The following is a 19,939-nucleotide window of genomic DNA, read 5'->3' as shown; positions in this document are numbered from 1 at the left end:
ATATAGTTTATAATAGGTGAGTAAGTATCTTGGTTAGACGTCTAGTATCCAACATCATTCATTTTACCATCATCCATCCATCATTTATTTAATCACATTACTAAGGTTATCTGTAAAAGTGTGCCATCTGTTGTAAATGTCCAGTCAACATATCATGAAATTATGGGGATGGTTGTAAGTCACTTTTGTAGCCTTTTATTCGTTAATATTAATGGAGAGCACCCTGAATTGATTTTAGCACATTTATAGCCATTGCAACACACTAGCTCCTTTCTTTTTTCAGCCATTCTGTTGACTGTTGTGCTGCCGTGCTCAAGATCATTGCCTTGCTACATGAGCCAACTTGGGCCGAGCTTTAACTGTTTGACAGAGATTTAACTCTAGAACACTTTGATATACAGAGTTCATGGTCCAATCGCTGCAAAACAAGCCCAAATCATCACCCCTCCACCACCCTGCCTCAAAACTGGTATGAAGTTTTTAAGCTGATATGATGTGAATGGGTTTCTCCAAACATGGTGCTGTGCATTAAAGTCAAGCATCTCTTTGGTCTTGTCTGTTTAAAGGACATCGTTCTAGAAGTCTCCTGGCTTTTTCAGATGCAGCTTTCCCAAACCAAGCCATGCTGCCATGGTCTTTTTAGAATAAAGCGTCATTCTCCTGACAGCCCTTTCAAGCAATCCATACCTCTTCTGTGTTCTTCTAATTGTACTGACTTGAACTTTAACAACTGAGGCCTGTGGAGCCTGAGATGGAATCGTGGGTTTTTTTTAATCAGTTTCTCTGGCCACTACATGGTCTGAACTTGAGGTGAGCTTGCTGGGATGTCCACTCCTGGGAAGACTGTGGCACACCTGAATATTCAAGACCAACAAACTGGCAAAACCTTTGCTTGAAATCCTTCCATCTACAGAAGCTCCTAAAAACCAAAATAATAAAGTTAAAAAGATGCTTTAAAAGGTTTTTAAACCTGACTTGACTTCCTGAGTTCCTCGCTATAAATGATCCACTTTCACATACAAGGATTCATGTGACCCACTGTTTATATAAAAATATTGATAATAGCAACTTTGGGTCTTTGTTTGCCAACATATCGACACCTGACACACTCTGTGTTTGGAGGTGTTCAGTCATTTAAAAGCAGCTTGTCCATTAGACAGCTCCTTGGGTCTTGTTTGTGTTTCACCAGTTAAATGTTGACCTTGCTTCCCCTCAAGTCTCAACTCATCCATCTCAGGAAATTCTCACGCAGAGGATCTGTCGGGTTCAGCCCATCTCGGACATTACCAAGAAAAAGGGGTCCCCTCCATCCTCATCTCTCACTCCACAATGATGTTATTGTCAAATGATACTTCACTTTAAGAAACTCCCAACAATCTGGCAGAACCAGGTGTAAAGAGCTCAGATCTACAATGACACCCGAAGGTGACGCTTGCATTAGTAGACATCAAATGTGAAAAGTTACACTTATTCTTCCATGGTGGAAAAAAATAACGCATGAAGCCAACGAAGAAGAATAATCTGTATGCAAACAGAATTCGCTGAGATGAGCCTAGGGAAGTTTGATGTGATTATTTGGACAAGCTCGCCATCATCCGTCATTGTGAAAGGCTGAAAAGCAGCAATGGCTTCATTTAAAGAGTCAAAAATGAATAATGAGTTTACTCGATTGTCCAGCAGACAAAGATGCCTTTCTCCTCTGGCGACCCCGAAAAAGTTGCTTGTGGAGAGGGCAAAAGAGCTGTTTGTCACATGTCGGATTACCTGTTACAAATGAGAAATGACTCAGTTAGCTAATTAGCTTAGGAAAGTGCGATAGAGAATAGGGATCTCTGTGTGCTTAGAGATGGGACTGTCTATGTGCGTTGCCAGCACGGCCTTCTTTCCTGGCATACCAACAGATATTTGAAATTGAGAGAAGAGACAGCGGAGCCTGGCAGTCCAGTTAGAGGGTAAACCTTTCAGAAAAGCTCTTGAGTTTTCCAGGAGTCTTGGCACTGCACTGCAAAAGCCACTTTGTGTTTATCCCTCAGAGAGATGTGCATTAAGTTTCCTAAGATATTTATCTGGATATGCATTTCAAAAGCTTGGCAAATCTTATTCCAGGTAGACAGGTAGAGAAGGGAACCTATTTTTGTGATAGACAGCAACTTAATTCAGATAATGAAACCAGCCAATGAGCGGGTGAGGAATGCTCCTGGCTGAATGGAGGACAGATGAGTGGCTTTATACCAGACAATAGGCAAATATCTGCCTTTCAGACGGGGCCTGGGCTTGTGGCCAGAGACCTATGGTTCTTAAGAAAACATAAAAGGACAGTTGACCTTACTGTCTCCTCTGCCTCTTCCTAGAGAGAAACGAGGGTCTGACAGAGCAGAAAGACTCCTTTTTAATTCAGATTTATTAATCTTACAGGTGTTGGTTTGCTTATCTGTTGTAAATTTAAAGAAACACGATGATAGAGACATTAAAAGTTGCTTTATTCTTCTTGGCCTTTTAATCTTAACAGCAAACCTCATACAAACCTGAACTTTATCTCATTAAGATTATCCTGTAGTTTTATTGCTTGACAACATCTTTTTAATGGGTGTAAGTCATTCTGAGGCAAATATTTCATGTTTTAGGTCTCTGCAAAGCGATTAGACATGTGCAGAATAGATGATGTTTAGGCTTCATTCACATGTCTTAGGCTAATGTCTAGCATCTTGCTAATGGAGAGTTTATGCAGCGACATTTGACCCCAGGGTTTAGTGCATGAGCACAGATGCATGAAAATCACACACAGCTGGGATTTTGTTAAAAACAGACCCTTTTTAATGTTGTAAAATGCAAGTAATCAGTGTTGTTCTGCATTCAGTTGCTTTTTCAAAAACAGCTAAAAACAGAACTTAATCCCATCTTGTTCAACAACAGGTAAAAACTACTGATTTTAAATGAGAAGTGACTGGAGCACGGGTTCTTGATTCCTTTTTACACAGCCTTGGCTGATATCCAGTAACATTACTGGCTCAAAATATCGGTCTAAATTCAGTAAAGTCCAAAGCAATTTGGACAGAAACCTTTTGATCAGGTCTCAAAGGACTTTGTGAGCAGAGTTTTATTTCCTTGGCATAAGCTTCGGACTGTGGTTCAGACAAGATCTCCTGGCCTTTTCTAAACTTGAAATCCAAGAGTCTAGACTACACATAAGCTGCACACAAATGCACACACACAGCACACTTACTTATGCTTTCTGGCTGCACTTTTTTTTTTTAATTTCTCTATCTTTTGGAACACAGCTTGACTGGCAATTCAGACTTTTCCTGACCTTTCTTGTAGAGGGAAGGTTTACAAAGCAAACGATGCTCCATTCCAGCAGTGATCTTCTCCATTCTCATTTATAACAGTCATTCACACCTGCAGTCTGTCAGCTTTGTTTCAACCCCAAGGGGCAACACTTTACCTGATCCCTTAGAATGCTAATACAAGGAGGAAATCGCCCCCTGGTTGCTCAAAACCGAAATCAACAAGGACAGTGGCATGTCTCAACATGCTGCAGGACAGGTTGTCATAAAAGCTCAAGCAGATCATTCCTGATGTTAAAGTAGCGTAAAGTGTAAATACATGATGAAATACACCAGATTGTGCAAACAGTTCTCCAGGATTAAAGAAAACATATTCTTTTAAGCAAGAACTAGTATGTCTTCCAAAGGTTATGGTCTTCAGTGGTAACTTTCAGTGCTAATCTATGTCCGTTGCATTAGCTACTCCCTATTCTGATAAGGAGACGGCTCAGACAGTTTGTTTTTAAATAAGTGGTTTGCACTATGTCAAACTGATGCCTTAAGCAAGGCTAGTGTCTGCTAACCGATTACCTAAAGATCCTGACACAACAAGGAATACTGCAGACCTAGAAACTGACAGCCACAGACAGAAAGAGGTACTTTCGGCTGCTTCCTCATTACCAAGGATTGCCACAGTGGATTGATCTGAATGTTTGATTTGGCACACATTTTTACGCTGTGTGCCCCCCATTTACCCAGGTTTGGGATCAGCACTATAGATCCCACCAGCTAGTGTATAGGAGTACACTAGCTGGTGGGATCCATGAGGCTAGGTTTGTGACAAATGCACCTAGTTATGAAAATCAAAACTTTCTTTAGTTTCTTAGAAACATCTTGTCTTATATTACTGGGAATATAACTCAGTTATCAACATCAACACCCATGGGACAAACCTCTCTTACTTAAATCTGACTTGAAAAATACAGTTTTCACAAGTGTTTAGCTTCAGCCACATGTACCCTTACTCACACTGAGACCTGCATCAATTCACATCCATTACATTTTACTGATTTCTACATTCAGCCCTATTCATGCTGACAGACGCCTCACAGCAGCCTTTCACACCAGGAAATGGGATCTTTAGCCCTCGCTAACAAGGCCCACCAGCCCGACTCGCTGCTGCAAATCAGGTCTGTGGAAGTGTGGAGAAGCTTGGAGGTTTTTGCCACATCAGTGTTAATATTCCTTGACACTCCCCGGTTGAGTGTAATTTAAGTTTAAAGTCATAAAACCCTCTGTTGAGATTTGTTAACCACTCCAGGGTGTTACCTACACACCTCTGGGGCAACAGAGGGGGTAATAAAAGTGCTATAAAATGTAAGGGTTTGTCAGATGTCATTGGAGCTTTGGTAGGCATTGGGTTTGGAAGCTACACTTTTCTTGTCTTAGTCTTACTTTTACCAACTATAATTCAAAATTGGAAATTCTTCAAGTTCTTCAAGATGTTCTGATTTGGAGTATGGGAGTGTTGCTTGATATGTGACTCAAGCACATGTAGTTACCGACAGATTAAACTACTGTAAACTACAACACTGAAAGTTTGACACCGGCTTAAGAAAAGCAGTATACAATGTACACAGTGCTTTTCCTGTAGTTTTTACAGTTGCATTCATCACGTTTCAGATACATTTTAGCTGCCAAATCTAATGAAAATGTCTCAATTTTAGTCCCATTAGGCCGCACAGGTGGGCTTTAGCTGTATAATAACAACCTTTTAAATGTGATGAGTCTGTTTTAAATAAGAGTACTTTTACACTCCATTGCAATGACGAACTAGAACATCAGTGAGAAACACAATGGAAAAATGGGAATACATCTGGAAGCCAAACATGTTGTCATCCTAGTGCTGCATGTGTGCGTGCACGCTGAAGAGAAGAGAGAGAAAAGAGTCTTGTGCCTCCCGTCCAGCTCTAATTTGATATTGTTAAGTGATGTATTCCTTCTTTAATAAAAGCCAGGCTAGAAGATATTTTAACCGAGGCTTTGAGAGGAGTGTGTGTGGGTTGGAATTATTTTTTTAAAAAAAGAAAAAAGAGGCAGATATGCAGATATTTATAACTATAACAGAACAGAGGTGAGTGAGTGACTGCTGGTGAAGATGAAAAATGTCAAGAACCACGTTATCTCGTACTTGTTAACAGGAGAAATGGGCTGCTGATTTGCTTCACTTGAATGGCTAAAAAAGCCGGGCCTTTCTGATTAGACTTCTACAAAATATTGTTAGAGGGAGATAAAAGCTGCTCTTTTGAGGGAAAAAGTCACAAAGAAACTGCTTTTAGCCCAGATACTGTACTTAAGGATGACAAACTACCACAGAAAAAGGACCCAACATATCTTGCTCTTGGAAACACAGAAATGAGAGTCCAACCATCCAGCTGCGTTGGCTCGAAGTAGGCTCTTTTATTATTTTTGCTGATCTCCTCTACGTTGACTTAAGTCAGCATTGTTATTGCTGTTACAAAAAGTCCCTCTCTCTTGCTGCAAGTATCCATTTGACTGATTTACAGTGTGTCACATGTTTCAGCCAAAGGAAACAGATAAATCAGGGCTTTTAATGAGCTATGCCACTCAAAGTGAGATGCAAGTATTTCCTAATGAAAATAAAATTAAAAATAACAAGGAGGGAGATGTAAATGTAAAAACAGTCACATCTGATGACACATCCTGCAAGACAACCTACGGAGTTGCATCACATTTACTATGGGAAAGCTGTTGGCGTGTGCATGCGTGTGTGTCTGTGTGTGTGTTTGTGCACAAGTCCCCCATCAAGTCAGTATAAGAGATAGATGTGGCCCAGGGTTTGGGGTTGTGTACACAGAGGCTTAATGACAGGACCCTGAAGGGATGGCACATCAGTCAAGCAGAACAGACCAACACACACACACACACAAACGCACACACATAAACCGGCTGTGTGTTATAATGCCGGCACCCTCGCTTTCCCATAATTTAGCGGTGGAAACACAAGAGCTGGGAAAGACGGGTCTGACCAAGTTTGCAGCCCCGGGCACTTTGTCACACTCGGCCTGCAGTCTGGCCTGCACGGGCTGGCACAGTTCTCAAAGCTGCTTGTAGTTGGGAGAAGGGTGTGTATGTGAAACCATACAGCAGAGCTTTTAGTTTCACTGCGCATTCCAAAGCCCCGTTTGTGCAGATTTCTACTAGAGATTTTGAAAGGAGACTGATAAAAGAACAGCTGAGCGACGGCAACTTGACCCGGCACGGCAACGCAAACATTCTGACGGCAAGTTTGGGTTGCAGGGGGGTGACAGATATCGAGGCTGTGTGCTATATGAAAGTGGCTTTGAGCTGTGTGTTTCAATAAAGTCGCTATCACAGGGAAAGTGGCATGACTGGTCATTTTGTAAGGTTGTTTCTCTCTCCTTCTACTACCCAGCAACTGCAGTTGAATTTGGACAGGCAGACCATGTTGGCATTCCACACTGACCCTCGAGTAGCGGGCCTGAGGTTCATGGGTAAACAGACGCACTGTTTGGTGGGCTTTGGAGCCTGTCTCACCCTCTCCCTGTCTGCTTCTCTCTTTAAACCCCCCCGCCCCTCGTCTTTCTTCTCAGCCGGGCATATCCTCAGTTGGCCTCTCTGTTAATTCAGACCTACCTGACAGTTCTGACTAAAACCTTCTGGGTTTACTATCAGTCCCGCTCAGCAATGGGCTTTGCTCTCTAAACACACAACGAAAACTAATCTGCAACAGATGGGAGACGAACTGGGAAGGAAGTAGCATAAAAGGATATAGAGCATATTTGTACCCCTCTGAACCAAACGATAGGGTTTCAGCGAACTTCCAGGCAAAGCCCGAGGAGGGTTGTAATGATGTGCACAGCGGCGGCTCCCAGGGGCTTAACAGCACGTATTACTTGGGGATATGAGGTGTCCATCCACAACCAGATGTCTGAAAGGCCCCGAGGGTGGAAAGGGTGGGGGGGGGGTAGTCCTGGGGGTTTCCTCTACAACACTCCAAAAGATGCATGTAAAGTCTCAAATAATTAAAAACAAATGCAAAACACACAAATGCAACGATACATAGCCGTATGCACACACAAACAGGGCCCCACATGTTGTTTTCCACGGTTGGTTGATTTGAGATAATGAACCCCTCTTTTTCTCCCCCCTCAGTTTACTGTCTGGTTTTGGAGGTCATTCGTGTAAACACAAGAGACATTTATTTACCACCTCATTAATGCAAGTGGTAATTTAACCCCATTTTCACAGGCAGAAAAAAAAAGGAACAGATGGATCTCACAACACAGAAATGCAGACAGATCACTGTTTGGATTTGTTTTGTGAAGAGCACTTGGAAAACCCCCAAAGCTTTCATCAGCTAACCTCTGTGGATGAAAATCTGGTACATTCTCCGTGTCTTGGAGGAGAAATTGTCCCGACAGAAGGATACACCACAGCTTGATTGCTTGCCACAGAACACAAAGGCAGCTAGGGGCTTATTATGTAAGATGGGAAAGTCATTTAAGATGAAGCTGCGTTCCTATGCAACTTTGAATGGTAATGAATGTACATTGGCCTCTTTTTCTCCCCACTTGAGAGCAGCAGAGAGAGGATGCAACACCTCCAGGTCTCCAAAACAAAATCGGAAGGGCTATAATGTTAAACTCCAAATCAGGAGGCCACTAATGATGCCTATGTCCATCTCCATATACAGCTTGCTGTGAACAGAAGTGAAGTGATTGTCAAAAACATTAATTAGAGATGTTTTGAACATTTAATACTGAAAGTTGTGACTCTACAAGTCCTCAAGCAAAAGCAGCATCCACAGCTTTTTGGTAAATTTGGTGATAGTCCTGTAATTTTCCCCACCCTCATTTATATCGCATTTATCACAACAGGCCATTTCCTGAGTCTGGGTGGCATCAGATTGGATGGAGCCATTTCCCCTCTGAATGAATTAGAGGGCTGCTGGTCCTCTGGGATCATGTCAGGCAACATGGAGATGCAGCGACAGATAGGGTATGTCCCCACAGACTTCTGCAGAGACAGGCGACCACCCAATGTAATGATAACTAAATGTTTCATCATATAAATCACAAGAAATTTGCCAGCTCGTGTTTTTCGCAACGCATTAAACCATCTCGTTTGGTACATCTGCTCCTGTTTTGTGAAGCTGGCTGACAGTGATTAGTTCGTGGGCCTGGAAGAGTCACAAGAAGATCGTGTGCAACGTGAAAGAGAGGTGAAATGCTAAAGAGAGCGACGCAAGGGAAGAGAGAAAGATGAAAATTCTCTGAAGGCAGGGGAAAGGAGCAGGCTGTCCCTGATTAGGTCTGAGTTGAGACATTCAACTCGGTCTAAGCCTCGGGAACACAATGTCAAACACATGAGACCAATTTGGGGAAAGAGGGGCTGAAGCTGAGCCATGTTTGCTGATGCACGCTCTGAAACAGCAAGCCCAGATTCACAAATAAGAAGATTTCCTGAACTCTGACCTGAAACCATGTAACTGTTATGTTTCTGACATAGCTCTCTCCTTTAAATAACACTCTTTTCTGGCAAATGTTCCTAAATAACGGCTTTGTGTATCCAACACCCAAAACAGAGAGCGGGAGTTGCCAGTTTGGCTTGGATGCACAGCGTGTTAACTCTGTTTCTAAAAAACTAACTTTAATATTATCCATAGGATGATCTCAGTCTCTTTTTTTCTTTTTTTTTGTTACTGAGGCAAAAACATGAAGCCACAAAACATCAAACTGTGAAACATGATCACCAAAATTGGAAGAGGTTTTCCCATCATAACAGCAATGCTACGTGATTGATGTCGCCCTCAACAACCAACAAGAGCCCAGAATCTAAGGAAGAGACCTTTTTATGTTTTTCCCAATCAAAAACAAAACTGAAAGCTATCATTTGTGTTCTGCCTCAGGGTGGTCATTTCAATGGGGAATAATTACGTGGTTTTTGCAGCGAAATCTCGTCTTCCTATACGAGACTCTCCTTCTATCTATACTGTTTACCTCTCACTTGGGCTTTAAAGCCTTTCAATTATTATCATCTAATAATCATCACCTTTAATGTCTCGCTAACTGCCGAGGCTGGCGACTGGCAGTGTCTGGGCAGGTGTGTGTGTGTGTGTGTGGCTTTAATCATCATCAAATAGAGCTGTGTGTATAGGTAATTAACTTGGTGCCAAATTGACTCTCACTCACAGGCACGAGTCGGGAACTCTAAACACACCTCAGCTTTGCGTCACTTAGCAAGCGCTGCGGGCAACTTCATTTCAGCTCCGCTGCATGTTTTGACACAGAGTTGAGCTCAGTTCCCTCTCCGAGTCCATTACTCAGCGTCTGATATTCCTCTAAACCCCGAATTACTTTTCCTCTCCACAAGCTGACCATAATACAAGGTTTGTGGAGCCAATGCGGCCTGCAGGGTTTGGTCTGAAACCACTTAACGAGCACAAAGATCACGATTAGTGTTTGTAGATCGAGGATTGCTGTCTCAGCCCCCACATGAACATGAATGACCTGACCGATGCCGGTGCCTGACAGGCATTTCAATCACATGTACTTAAAAAACAAAAAACAAAACAAATAATGGTTAATTTAACAATCTGCTAGTCTCTGGATTAACCTTGAGTATCCAAAACGTCAGGAAAATGCACAGAAAGTCTTATTTCTGTTGCTCTCATAGCTTTGAAACATTCAAGAAAACGTCTGTTCTTCATTGTTCCCTGTGCTGTTGCTCCAGCTCAGTAATTGGACCTTCACTGTTTGGCCCTCTGCACACAACTACAGGGGATAGCTGCTTGGCAAGCATATGTGTGTATACACGTGTGTGTGTTTGTGTGTCTGTGTGTGTCTGTTTTCTGAGGTTTGGAATGATTTACACAACCCCACACTCGATTAATTCCAGTATGACAGAACAAACTTGCCTGTGTGTACGCATGTTGGTCTTAGGCTGAGAGAGGTGCACAGACTGAACAGTGTTGCCTTACTAATAGGTCGCTCAATTTTTTTTTCTGTCTCTCACACTCTTATGAACACACATATACAAACACACACGCCGTTCACATTTGTGCTTATGTTTCTTATTAGGTTCCATTTATTTAATCTTATGCCAATCTTTCCTCCAAGTTAAACACTGGGACACAAGAAGGGTGTAAAGTCTGCGCAACCCCCTCGAAGATGTTAGCCCAGTAGCAAACCATCCTAGTATAAACTATTATGTTTAGAAAAGTATGGATTTCAAATGGGATGCCCTTCTCTAAAAGTTACCTAATGACCATGAAAGAGGTTTTCTTGCAACTTTTTGGACTGAATCTTTTAAGTTCCAAAAAAAAGTGTGAAAAACAGCACATCCTGAGCTCTTTATGCAGCTTTACTGCTGTGATCAGTTGAGGTGTTTAAGCCAGTGGCTCTAAATCCAGAACACCCTTGTCGCTGAGTAGGAAAGGTTTTCCAGGACAGTGTCCAACAATATCAAAACAATCTCCAGGCTGGATTTCCTCTCTGGCACTCAAACCCCACTGAAGAATGAGAATCTGGGTTGCATGTGAGAAGAAAATGAAGAAGTGTAGGACGAAGTTTTCTGTTTCTAATCAAGAGACACCGCTCTGAAAAATGAATCTGTCAAGCTAGAGGCTGTCCACAAACAACAAGCTGCCGAGGCTTTCGTGAAAGCGGAACAAACAAGAAGTCGAGGATTCATTCATAATCTAATCCGCCTCTCCTGCCAAAGCGAGACATGGATTTTTACTCCATGGAGTCATTCTTGTCTTTGAATAAAGCCTAAAAGGTCATCTCCTTTGCATCTGCTTCATAACCTGCCATCTGATTCACATCCTCCTCAGCTAGAAGGCTTCCTTACTCCCCTCATTGTGATATGTTAAAACAAAATGAACCTTTTAGCCCCATTTTTGTTTTGGCAAAAGAATTCCATTAAACCTCCCCATTAAAGGCACAAACTCCTCTAAATGCTGATTTTTTCCTTTCCCCCCCTTGCTCTTTGTTTATCCTCATTGCATAAAAAAACAGAAAAAAAAAAACCAACAGCTCTCTGCATCACTAAAAATGATCATCTCTTACTACCTGAGCTACCTGAACTGATAAAGTGAACATCAGATGATAACAGCTGATGTCAGTGCCAGCCCACATCAGCTGATAGCTCAGCTGAAACATATCCAAATGGAAAGTAGGGCACGCTAATGAAGCTGCTTTAATCTACCTGCATACAGCTGTTGCTGCTTCTGCAAGCCGCTTTACAACCCACCTTTTGCGACTTAGCCACATGTTGTCACTGATACTTGAGCTTTTTTTCTTCAGTGAGTGTCTTGCTGCTGCTCTTAAGGACAGAAGATACCACCAATAAAATTACTGCAGCTGGTAATTGTCTTCTGAGGTCTGACATTAGTTTAAATTGTAAAAACACAACTTGTAAAAATGAGGAATAATCTTTTAATGGTTTCTCATGTTTCATACTACGTCTTTGCTGGGCGACAGCCAAAAGTGCAAGTCATGGTTGCAGCAAACTTGTAAAAGATCAAATTAAATGTTGGTACATTTTACAACCATTAAACACAAGTCATGCTCCCTACCTCCAGCTGCATATTCAGAAGATTAGTGAAAAGAGGATTTCAAAAGCTATTCTTTTGAACAAACGCAAGACAAACCACAGTGTTCAGCATCTATATGAAGGAATCAGTGTCATGTCCCGCAGCCCGCTGAAGTCAAGCCAAAACATACCGATCATTTCAGCTACTGCCTGACTCGACTCTCCCATGTGGTCCAAATGGCTGACCAATTAACAGCAGCTTAACTCCTGAGTCCAAACAGCTATCTCTCTTTCTCACACACACACACACACACACACACACACACACACACACACCCGCATGAACACATAAGCAGAAAAGCGGATGCACACAAGCATACAAAGTAATGGACATGCTGATCCACAAGCACTTAGACCCAGTACCACACACAGACAAGGACACACACACACAGATACGTACTCATTAACAAAGGCTTAGCATAGCAGCGCGTATACCCCCAGCAAAGTGGCGCACAGTGCGCCTGACTGGCCTCCCACAGAGGGGGAATACACCTCAGTCACCTGATCCTCGGTTGCTCTGATCCTGGATCAACTAACTTTGGGGGCAGTTAACAAGAAGGCTTTATGGGTCGGAGAGCATTTCTGGTAGTAATTCAGACTCTTAAATATCCCATTTAAGAGTCTGAATTTAGACTACAGTGTAGATATGCCATTACTCTACTTTACAAGATTTCTCATATGCAAAAACCAGAATTAAACCCACAAGTCTACTGCTCTCACTGCAGCATCTTAGCAATCTCTCTCACCACTAGGTGCCACCACTGGCTTTATTACCTTAACACGTCACTGTAGGACTTACAGTCGCGGTTTTAACTATATTTTATGCATTCTGAGTTAAAAGTCTTAAGCCAAGGGAGAGTAAACATGTTCATCTTGTAACAAATTGACTCCATTGAAAGGGCTGATTAAAGTCTGATGTGGGGCTGAGTATGAAAGAAATGCCTGACTTTGTCAATTGTTTAGCGCGGTTGGAGTGATGTGGCTTCACTCTATCGTGTGTGTGGATTTTGGGCTGCGGTGTGTCACAACAGATGTACTTCAGAGGAGATTTGGGAACTTGCAAAGAGAGGGAAAAGGAGCAGTCAGATCGAGAGAGAAAGCGATGGAGCCCACCTGAGTGACAAGAGGCAGCCATACATCTGGAAACCAAAATGAAAACCAGCGCGTCTTTACGCATGCACATTTTCCAAGTTAAAATCCCCCACCCTGGTTCACAGATTCCCCCCCAATTTTTTTTCTCTTTTGGGGAAAAAATGCCACAGTGCTTCAACGAAGTCGTTTCTTTTTGTTCTCGCCTGTTTGGCCATGAAGTAAACTGAGAGACAGGTAATCTCACTTGGTTCTTGTTGACGCAGAAACCATGACTTCACAGTACTATCGAGAACGCGCATATCACAGTTTACAGAACAAAATGAATTACCGGGTCAAACACTCACCTTTAAAGGAGCAACAACTCGATGCGGGGCAGCCTGAATATTCCTTTTATCAAAATATAATCACGACTGTGGAGGCATTCGTGCTGGCCGCACAAACGCACAACTCCGTCCCGTTCCGCGTCCCGGATCAGCTCAGTGATGATGTTTTCAGTGCATGATCATGAGTACAGAGAGAGATAATCAGAAGCAGTCTCACCAGGACTGAGCGCTGCGCAGCTCTGGCATCAAGTTAAGAGCGTCCAGCAATGACATTAACGCTGCACTGCGCCTATTGGCTGGGCTGCCCACCCCCTATTCCTCTCCCTCCCTCCTCTATACAGAAACGCACACACGCCCCCTCCCTCTGCTAGAAAGTATACTCCAAGCTATGAGTTTATGGGTATGTTTAGGAAATTAAAAAAAGATTACTATTATCTCATACAATTGACTGAGACAGGACTCTCTTCCAGACACTCTAAACCAAGGCACAATGTACATTCCAAATTCCTTTAATTTTAAATATGTTTATATTGCCTATCCTGTAAAATAGTCAGATGTCTATTCATATTAACGTACAGAATTCACCTGCTTGCTGCTACTACTGCACATTCACCCAATGTGTGTGTGTGTGTGTGTGTGTGTGTGTGTATATATATATATATATATATATATATATATATATATATATATATATATATATATATATATATATATATATAACCTTGAACAATAAATGTGGAAAGCGCCATAAAGGATGAGAAGGCCACCACAAACTCACAAGTGCTTACCATACAAACAGCCTTTGAGGAACTGAGCAGCAACTGTGCGGTAAAATGCTCTTGCGTTCACCTCTTCTTCATAATTTATGACTTTTACAAGAATATTTGATAGAACAGACTCCCACACCGACCCAACCCCAGTTCCCTTTCCTGTCTGTGGCGTGCATGGCACAGTATATCACACACTCCATGCAGGAAAGCAGTAGCCTCATGAAACTCAAAACTGACCGTCTGCGGTGATGTGTGGAAGTGTTAGGCACTGCGCAGCCCAGAATGAAAGCATGTATGTTCAGAAGCTCAGTGATCCAAACTAACTTCTTCTAAGTGCAGATTCAAACCAATATTCGTCCACTTTAATTAATATAAGATTACACACATTTAAAAACATCTTTTATACGTGATGTCATTTTTTGTAACCCACCACAGTCCCACACTTTTTGCTGAATCAGAGGTTCCCTGTTACTCTGAATTAATCAATTACCTCATATATTTGTTCTTAATTAAAAAACCCCTCTTAAATTTTTATCTTTTTTGTTACTGTTTTTTCTGTATTTGTACCTGTATTTGCTATCATGATTTTTCTCAGACTTCTTTCTACTGCTCATCACATGTTTACCCAAGCAATCGTCTTTCTTCCTGTATACTTTGGGTCACCTTCTAATGTTTTAAAAGGGGCTATATAATAATAGATAAAAGTGACTTGACTTGACAAGAGGTTTTATCTCCATCAACACCTTACTGATGTTCACACCTCAGTGCTCAGCATCCCACTGGGTAATTTATGAGGTTTTGCTTAGATGGAAGTATGTAGGTGTATGATAAAAGAGCAAGGCAGCACTAAATGTTCTAGATAAAGAACTGTGCTCCTCTGTCCCGGCTGTAACAGTTAGAATCCGCACTGACACAACTTTATCAAGTCACTTCTTTGGAACCTAGGGAAACACAAAAGCTTTGAATTGTAAGACACAGAAACACAAAATGATTCTGTATATATTTAGAATATGTTCTTATGTTAGACACTAAACACAGTGGGGGAAATAATTATTTGATCCGCTGCTGAATTTGTAAGTTTGCTCACTTACAAAAAGATGAACAGTCTGTTAAAAAAAAAAAAAAAACTTATATGGCTGTGTACACATGTGGCACACAGATCACAATCAATCATTAAATCAATTACAGATACTCTTGATCTTAACTCATTATGTGTATAAAGCAAAACTGTCCATAAATCAATTTCTTCCATTCTAACCTCTCCACCACCAGGGGAAAGATTAAAGAGCTGTCAAAAAAAGTCAGAGACAAGATTGTGGACCTGCACAAGGCCAGAAAGAGCTACAAGACCATCAGCTTGGTGAGAAGGTGACAACTGGTGGTGTGATGATTCAGAAATGGAAGAAGTCAAGCATGGAGTTGGAAACCTTAGGATTTGGCTGCTTTTCTGCTAAGGGTATAAAACGTATACACGTTTAAATTGAGGGGCCAATGGATGGGTTCATGTACCATTAACTCTTGGACAAAAGCCTCCTTCTCTCAGCCAGAACCCTGAAGATGGGTCGTGGATGGGTCTTCCAGCATGACCATGATGATGAAGGAGCACATTAAGGTCATGGAGTAGCCTAATGAGTCTCCATACATCAGTCCTATAGAATATCTGTGAAAGTTGCCAAAGGGCAGCCACAAAACCTAAAGGATTTAGAGTTTAAATAAAGAGGAATGGCCCAAATCCTTCCTGAGATAAGATAACCTTTATTAGTCCCACACGTGGGAAATTTGTTGAGATGTGTGCAAACCTAGTGACTAACTGCAAGAAACTATTCAATTCATACAAAAACACAATATGTTTTTTCTGGATTTTTGGTTGATATTCTGTCATTGGCCATTAAGATAAAACTAGCATAAAATTTAGAGGCTTTTTATTTCTTTGTAAGTGAGCAGGTGATTAAATGATTATTTCCCCCACAATATATCCAAGCATCCATTTTCTTTTGCTTATTCAATTCAGGGGCAGCTGGAACCTATACCAGTTGTCACAGGGCCAGGTACACTGTGGTCAGGATGCCAATCTGTTGCAGGACTTTAGATATATTTATATAATTACTATACTATAATCAACTGCAGCAGGATGCCGTTGCATCACAGCAAGAATCGCCTGGTGATTTGGAATCTTTCTGTGTGGCATTTGCATTTTTTTTTTCTATACCTTTGGGTTTCTTGTGGGTGCTCCCACAATCCAAACAAATGCATATTAGGTTAATTGGCCATTCTAAATTAATCATAGGTGTGAATGTGTTAGCCCAAGATAGCCCAGTGACCTGCCCAGGGTTTACACTCCCCCACGATGTGTAAAACTGGTGCTATAGTTTAAACAAAAATACCTACTGGCAAGTCAGAAATCACCATATGTGCCTTTTGATATAATTTTTATAATTTTTTTGCTTCATGGTTTACAAAAACTGTCTTAGACACAGAAATGGATTAACGTCAAGAAATAATTTGTTGAGCTGTGTGGTTGGATTGAATTTAGTCCACTGCCGTGGCGTCGGGGGAGAGAGGATAGCTGTTTGAATGTCGGTGAAGTTGGCAGTGTGACAGGCAGAGCGGGTCAAACAGTATGGCTTATTGTCCCTGCCAGCCAGTAAGTCAGCCCACACAGAGAGGGACCCATGGACGCCCTTGTTCACCCTGCTGGCTGCTGCTCTAACACTCTGACACTCTGACAGCTTGATTTACAACTTATATTCACATTTCATATTTTTGACTTTGAGACTTATAATGAGCTCAGCTATGGAGAAAGTCTGAATTCACAGATCGCCACTGATGAAAATGGGCCCTGGCAACAGTTTTACTTTGTTTCTGCCAAGAATGATGCACCAGAAGTGAAGTGAGGCAGAAACAACTTTTTTGCCTAAATGACTGAGCACAAATGGAGCTTTACCCACCTCAACTTTTAATGTGGAAATCTGATCATTTAGTGCGTCCTGATTGCTCTCTTTGCCACCTGTTCTGCTCACCTCAATGCAGCATAGAGCCGGCCTCTGTGCTTTGGCTTGGCTCTTTGTGCTCGCACTCAGACATCTGTAACATTAGGCCTGTTTACAGCAGACACAGAAAGAGGGAGAGGGGGTATAAAAGGTAAGCCTATAGGCCTACACATGCAGCCAGAGAGGAAGCGAGGATCAGCGCAGTGGGGAGAGCACAAAAGGCACAGTAAATCCTGCCCCCCGTCACCTTGTGGTGCGCGGAAATACAGCAGAGTGGATGAAAGTGTCAAAGTCAGGCACAGCATGTTTAACATCTCTGATCCCATCTTTTCACTCCCTCCATTCTCCTATTCTTCTGGTTTCTCCATGGAACGCTGCATTAAAAACAGTCCACACTGATGTGGGACTGCGCACTTGCTTGAGTGTCACAACCAATGAGCGAATAACAAACTGCTGCACAGAGGAGTTATCTTCCTATCAGCAGATCTGGTTTTCAGAGAGAGTAAAAGTACATCTGATATGAACCGCATCAGGCTTATCTGTGATGCAGCGCTGTATTTATCATATTAGCAGGACTGGGGAAACCGGATGGTTTTGCTTCACTGCATTTAAATAGGGAGACTAGTATATATGTGTGAAAGTAGCAAAGCTAAAACTTCAACTGGCCTGAAACATGAGCTCTGGTCATTAAAACAATGGAAATCTACACCCCGTGTCCTTAACGTGACTAACGAATTTCCGCATTTATGTGACATTTAACCCAGTGAAACTGTGTCAGAAAGATGAGCCACTTTGTGCCTGGGTCAAGCCTGGAAACCTACAAACACCAACTGTCCTCCTGTAAAACCAGATATTTGGCTTTGAAAACATTGGGTATCAGAATTGTTCATGTAGCTGGCAAAATAAGCAAAATATACATAAAAAAGAAAACAATATCTTTTCCTGATCACAGCTATTGGCTACTTCTTTCTTTGACCATGTATAACCCAGTTCCAAAAGGACCTTTCTGAGAATGAGGAAAGTGGCCTAAAGGGGAATTGTCAATCAAGCCGTGGGAATCAAGTATGCATTTCGTAACGCTTCAACTATCCTCAGAATAAGTGCACAGAAATGACCTCTGAATCATCCTCCACCTTTGCTGTTCAGAGTGACTAAAAAAACCTCAAGGCAGAGTCAGTTTTCTTCTTAACTGAAAAGGAAACAGATATCTGCTTTAACACAATAGATTTAACAGTACATACGTGCAGGTCTAGTCAGTTACTGTCACTCAGGTTTATCTCCGTGTAACCATGTTTTCTTTCCACCCTGTCATTTGCCTATCTGCCTGTGTCATCTCTGTCTTTACCACAGGCGCTCAGCGGGGAGTGGGGAGCTCTGTTGTCACTGTGCTGTCAACAGGTCCTGCTGTTCACTCAAGTCAGAGAAGGTTCAGTTTAAGTAACGGTGAAATCTAATTTAGGCAACACAGCTCAATCGTAGCTCATGAAAGCACAAAGACAAGAATAAAAACATTTTGTATTTTCAGATGAGCAAAGCCTCTAACTAATGGCAACCAGCATCCAGTCACATTCAAGTGCAATTCATGTACACATTACTCCGATGAAACCTCCTCTACACTGTTAATGTGACAACAATGCTCGGGCCCATGGTGCATTCCATATGAGAATGGGAATTTCTGAGTTCTCAGTCTGAATTTTCAAGTCAGATTTTCAACTCATGGCTCATTTTTACTTGCCACATGGGTCTGTTTGGTGATGCTTTTGCACAAAGCATCGTATAATTTGCACCAGAGGGCACGAATACTCGCTGTAGTATTCTCCTGAATGATAGGGATAGCCACTCAGACAAAACCTACACATCAGCCCTGGTATAGAAGGAAAAGTCAAAACCAGAAACAAAGCAGAGCAAAGAGATTCCAGAAGCTGAGTTGCACAACTGGTCAAATTAACACCTAAAAGCAGCGTGCACCAGCAGATGTGTGTTATGGTGCGGTTCGTAAGGATGAGAACGGCAAGCATGCATGGGGGCATCAAAAAGTCAGAGCAGTCCGACTTTGTAATTTAAAGTGGTGACAGTGTATTCACAAAGTAGTCGCACATGTTTGATTTGATATATTTTTACACCAGGTAATTGCCTGAAATCTTGTTTTTTTCCTTAATTTTTCTATTAGAATACGGTCATTACTCGCAGAGAAACAGGAGCTTCTCATGGCTAATTGAGTTTGCCTCCAAATCCGTGTCAAACTTGGCCTCCCATGTTAAAACATAAAATAAAAGCTAATGCAGTGGTTCCCCTGGCTACCTGAAAAAAGAAGCTAATACCGAAATGCTAAACATATCAGTTCTCCCTCAAGAAACTAAGTCATACAGGGCTTCCCATGTTAAAACAAACATTTTTAAAGAAAGAAACATTTTCAGCCTAATTAAACAAAACTTAATAAATAAATGGGTCTGTATAACTCTTTTGTGACAGATGCATAGAAGATACATTTTCTACTAGTACTGTATCACCTTGTTCTGTGTTCAGTTTTACTAAACAATACAGACAGAGAAAAAAAAGATTCGTCTTTTCAGTTTCTTTGATGAGTATATTCCTAATTTTAGGCGTTTTGTTTTTTGGCTTGTCAACTTTAGCTTCCCATTTAATGCAAGAGTGAATAATATAACCTGCTATTAGCTTGTTAGCGCTAGCTCTCCTTTGTGTCCAAATGTGGTCAAGTCCATTTTACAAACAATCAAAGCCTTTGAAACAACATTCCACAAAATGGCTACATCTGTGTGTTTTTTTATGCCGGGACGATAAAATTAACTGTTTTTAAAGAGAAATACAAAACTAAGAATGACAGGTGGTCCTTTCTTTGT

At 41.7% G+C, this 19,939-nt stretch overlaps 1 protein-coding gene across 5 annotated transcripts in view; it reads right to left on the bottom strand.

Annotated features, from left to right (window-relative positions):
- Positions 1 to 19,939, bottom strand: part of prickle1b (prickle homolog 1b) — an 80,054-nt gene that overhangs the window by 13,833 nt on the left and 46,282 nt on the right. Inside the window, exon 1 of one of the 5 annotated variants that reach the window (XM_026146845.1) lies at positions 13,340 to 13,575. The exons of 1 other annotated variant lie outside the window; for it this stretch is intronic. The gene's annotated coding sequence lies outside the window, so the exon portion shown is untranslated. Of the gene's footprint in view, positions 1 to 11,561; positions 11,995 to 12,034; positions 12,232 to 12,303; positions 13,312 to 13,339; positions 13,576 to 19,939 lie in introns of those variants that run through there. 3 more of the 5 variants (XM_026146849.1, XM_026146847.1, XM_026146848.1) reach the window with 3 other exon arrangements.

This window comes from Astatotilapia calliptera, chromosome 17 (assembly GCF_900246225.1).
Source record: "Astatotilapia calliptera chromosome 17, fAstCal1.2, whole genome shotgun sequence".
Classification (NCBI taxonomy): domain Eukaryota; kingdom Metazoa; phylum Chordata; class Actinopteri; order Cichliformes; family Cichlidae; genus Astatotilapia; species Astatotilapia calliptera.
Note: the sequence above shows the minus strand (reverse complement) of the source record. Positions and strands in the feature narration are given on the sequence as shown.